This window comes from Mastomys coucha, unplaced genomic scaffold, assembly GCF_008632895.1.
Source record: "Mastomys coucha isolate ucsf_1 unplaced genomic scaffold, UCSF_Mcou_1 pScaffold20, whole genome shotgun sequence".
Taxonomy (NCBI): domain Eukaryota; kingdom Metazoa; phylum Chordata; class Mammalia; order Rodentia; family Muridae; genus Mastomys; species Mastomys coucha.
The window spans coordinates 134,851,546-134,856,260 of record NW_022196903.1 but is presented as its reverse complement, the minus strand read 5'-3'; the positions used below and the strand labels follow the sequence as shown (position 1 = coordinate 134,856,260).

Sequence of the window (4,715 nt, the reverse complement as noted above, 5' to 3'; positions counted from 1 at the left end):
AGCCTGGGTGGGGCTGGTGAGATGGCTCAGTGGGTAAGAGCACCGATTGCTCTTCTGAAGGTCCTGAGTTCAAATCCCAGCAACCACATGGTGGCTCAAAACCATCTGTAATGAGATATGACCTCCACTTCTGGTGCATCTGAAGACAGCTACATTGTACTTACATATAACAATAAATAAATCTTTAAAACAAACAAACAAACAAACAAAAAAGCATGGGTGGCCCAAAGGCAGCTGCGTTGTGAGAAAGCCCATCCCTACATGGGAGAACACTCAGGAGGCCAGCATCCACGGAGCTCCATGTGCAGTGTGAGCACGGAGCTCCCTGTGCAGTGTGAGGCAACTCAACAGGACACCAATGTCTTCATTCTACCAAAAACACTCGTAGTCTCTCCCAACTAGTGGAAACTTATGAAGGTTGGATCCGGGTGGACCTTGAAAGATGTCACATTCTAGGAATGAAATGATTAGAATCTAAAAAAGTTGAAACGACACCCTTGGAACATAGGGTGTGTTACATTTACAGTAGACAATTCTCAGAAGCAAAATGAACATGGCCTGAAAATATTTTTACTAATATTTTTGGCTTTTTTAATAAAACGTGCACAGTACCCTAACCTCTTCCATTAAGCTCCACGTCCGATAGCCCTCATGATCTCCCAACAGCACCATAGGGTTATAATCAAGCTTTAAGCATGTGAAGCTATGAGAGACAGTCCAACACATACTACGGCAGTAACATACAAGAAAACTTTTCTGTAAAAGACGTATTTGACAATAAAGAATAAAAAATATAAGGAAATTGTTCCTGATTCTGAACAGAGAGAAATGGTACCTGGACCTTGAAGAATCTATGCATGTGTGGACTGGACAATAAAGGAAAATTTCTATTTCTACTCACTGATAAATTACCACATTTCTTAGATATTTATGATATTTTTCATAAGTTTAATCAAATTATTTATAACTCCCAGGGCTCTGGGTTCCTAGACCTGGTCCTGTTACTGTCCACCTACCTGTTGGTTTTGATCTCTCTCCTCTGTTCCTTATAACCTACATAGTAGTATATACAGGACATCTGTCTCTCCAAGGCCTGAAAGAATAATAGGGAAACGTTATCTTTGATACTGCAGCAATGTGACTGCTTAAGCAAGGTCCCAACAATGACAACATCAATTGAGATGCTGATATAAAACAGGAAAAGCTCATGGGGCCCCACCCCTAGATGAATAACTCCTGGAAGCTAAGGACCTCTTAGGAAAGTAGAACTAGCCTCTCCCAGGGGTGAGTCCCCTAACTGGTTATCCAGTACTTACAAAATGTGAGTACCTAGGACACTGACTTCCATGCCATGCCTTAACCCAGAAACTTCCTTCTGCACATGCAATTCAATTCTATCCTTCAGGAGATGCTAGTATGTTCTAAGTCTCCATTATGATGTCTCAAGAAACCCCAAAGTATCCCTGGCTTTCTCCCAAATTCTCAGTAGCATCTATCAGTGGATTATCAGTTTATGTTCCCTAATATTTCTACTCAAAAAAAATATGGAATAGTTGGGTAGGACAAATATTTTTATATCAGTCATAAAGTTATGGCTGTAGAGATGGCTCAGATGGTAAAGTGCTTGCCACACAAGTGTGAGAACATGAGTTTATGAGAAAAAAAATCCTAGCCAGAGTTATGAAACCAGAGACAGGAGGATCAATGAGACTTTGCTTGTCAATCAACCAAGCCAAATCAAAGAACTCTAGATTTGGTGAGAGACCTGCCTTGAGAAAAATATGAAGAGTGATTGAGGCACACACACCACACACAGACCACAGAATTAGGACTGTAGTATGTATCTAATAAATTAACTAATGTGTGGACACGTATACTATACATAAGTCATAAGTGCTGCTGTCTCTGACTCTGATACTATATGAGGAGCAGGGTCAGCAACTGGGAGCTATTATGAGTCAACATTGTTTATAGCTTGAATACTTTAGGAAGAATGTGATTCAACTGGAAATTTACATTCCTTAGAATGACATGGCATAAACTCAAAAGCCAGTTTTTACAGATGAAATTTATAAATATATAATACTCAGAACACAAGGTGTAGGAATAAGAAGAGAGGACTCCTCAGGACTCCTCTGGTCTCTTTTTCCCCAAACTCAGAGACAGATGTATAAAGTTCCATGGGAAGTTGTTCAGTATGAAAATTTGCTCCTTAATTCTCTCTCTTCCTGCCTTGACTCCTCAGAGTGAGTTCAGAACATCAAGACATTGATCCTCAGCCAATAGGAAACCCTTCATTCCTCAACTCTGCATGCTTATTAAGCACTGATGAAGGCACAAAACACTGCTTTGAACTTGCAGGTTATGTTTCCATACCCAGCACCCCACAATGTCTCTGGAGTCCTCAGAGGGACTGCCCCAGAAGGACAACAGATGTCACCCTCATGTTTTCCTAATGCTCCTTCCCTTCAACCTGATTTTGTTTGCTCTTTTAACTCTTTTTAGAAAGAGAACAGTATTCTTGGCTCAAAAATATGGGTTTGCTTTATTTTGTATAAGTTTGCATAATGAAGCAATAACTCAAAATATGGGCAAATAAATTTATTGGTCAACCTAAATCATTGTATTCAAGTTCAACATGGGCAGTACTACACATGAAAAATACCTATAATTTTTAAGATAATCACAATCTGGTTCAAGAAGAGGTAAGAGTCTTCTAAAGGGCCTAGCCTAGCCTTTCATGTGAGACCCCATGGAGTTGGTCTGTTTTCACTAAATAGCTCTACAGAGTGTGAGCTGGAACTCTGTTTTCCCAGCAGTGCTACTTACTGATGGCAAATGTAGCTCACATGTGACCCCTCCAGAGAAAGCATTCACTAATGTCTTTGTTTTGAGGCCCTAGCATTGTTTCTGCACAGTCAGGTAATCCTTTTTTCATTTGAAACTATTGTATTTTTCTTCACTACCCCATTAGACCATTTTTTTCCTAAATGTGTGACTTAGCATTGCTCTCCACTAAAATGGCCTGAGGAGTCAATCCCAGTGCTTTGGGAACAAGACCTACAGGTCTGAAATTTTAGTAAGTGGTCAAGATATTTCCCACTGACATGAAATTTTTGATTCATTCCTGAATGAGCATACATACATACACACACACACACACACACACACACACACACACACACTGATATAACAAGCACATTCCTCCTTCTGAAAAAAAAAAAAAAGCTGCACTAAGCATACATTGGAACATGGAATTTTTCTTTTGCATCAGTCATTGACAGGAATGATGATTGACCTGGAGGAGGGTGGCCAATCCCTGGGAAACAATGGAAAATTGTAACACCTTTCTGAAATCTGCTTCTCATTTTCATTCACTGGCAAATATATCTGATTAAGAGTCAGGATCCTCCATAGTCTGTAATTCTCCTACATTCCCATCTGGAAATGGAACATATTTGAGCCACATGATTCCTTCTGACTTCAAGAGGCTAAGCATGTGGAGATGATTGAAAGTATGTAGAGAAGAACTGTCTACAATGTCAAATATCTGAAGGCTTTAGGAATTAATAAAGTACTAGAGATCACAGTTGAACCAAGTAAGTACATTAACTACATGAAAGACTCAGACATTTTTCTACTCTCTTCTACTGAGAACAAATTTTACAAGTCCAGTTGTCTTTGTAGCTGGGTTTTGTTATTTTTATTGTTTTGGTTTTAGAATTTTATACATGAGTACAATGTATTTTAATATTGTCTACATCCTTTAATTATTCTTCCCATATCCTCCACCCCAATATCAGAAATTCTATGTATATCCAGTTGGAATGTAGGTATGGTCAGCTTATCAGGAGTCTTATCCCTGAAGAAAGCTTAAACACACACACACACACACACACACACACACACACACACACACACACACACAGCCACCAACTACTTACAGCTCTTGAACTGTAAGTAGAGTAAGGCCTTTCAAGCCCTTCCTCTGTTAATTCTGGAATATTTATTGATGTGGTCTCCTACAGGTCTTGTACAGGAAACCACATAGCTACAGTAGTCCTGCCATGTATGAAAATCACTCTCTCACTAGTGAGACTAGTCTTCTTGGTCCTCTGGCTCTTACGATCTTTCTGCCCCCATTAGCTTAGTGGTTTTAACAGTCTTTCTCATGGCATTTCTCTCTAGTGCTCAGGTAACTCTATGACACTAATCTATCTTAAACAAGTGGGATCACATGCAGTGGCTTTCTGTTAGCTTTCCTGTCCTTCACTCAGATATGTGGAAGCACAAGAAGGCTAATCAACAACTTTTCCACAAATATCAAGTAACTAAATGATTATAGCTCTAACTAACTCCTCTCCAGGGGATGGACACACACAGCCTTCTTTCTAAAGTGCTCCAGGTGTTTCTACTGAGGCAGAGACATTTGCTGAGAGAAGTGTTCTTCACGATGAAATGAAGACTACTCTAACAAATGTCCTTAGAATTAGAAATGACACTGAGTACAATGAAAGAAGTATAGCAACCAAAGGCTAGCAGATCAACGTGTCTGCCCCTCTAACCACCCAAGTCTGCAGGTCTCCCAGGAGATCTGCCTTAACCAGGGACACAGGTGAGAACCCTGACCAAATAACTGCCCCAGCTGCCAACACGTGACCCCACCCACTATGAAGTCTTCATCTTTCTTCCTCTGCTGGGGAAACGGGGGGGGG

General features: G+C 40.2%; 1 long non-coding RNA gene across 2 annotated transcripts in view; it reads right to left on the bottom strand.

Moving 5' to 3' along the window:
• Positions 1–215: 215 nt before the first annotated feature.
• Positions 216–4,715, bottom strand: part of LOC116098418 — a 5,507-nt gene continuing 1,007 nt past the window's right edge. The window contains exons 2-3 of one of the 2 annotated variants that reach the window (XR_004121842.1): positions 1,017–1,093; positions 216–452 (exon numbers count right to left, since the gene is read on the bottom strand). This is a non-coding gene — a long non-coding RNA (uncharacterized LOC116098418). Of the gene's footprint in view, positions 453–1,016; positions 1,103–4,715 lie in introns of those variants that run through there. The other variant, XR_004121841.1, reaches the window with a different exon arrangement.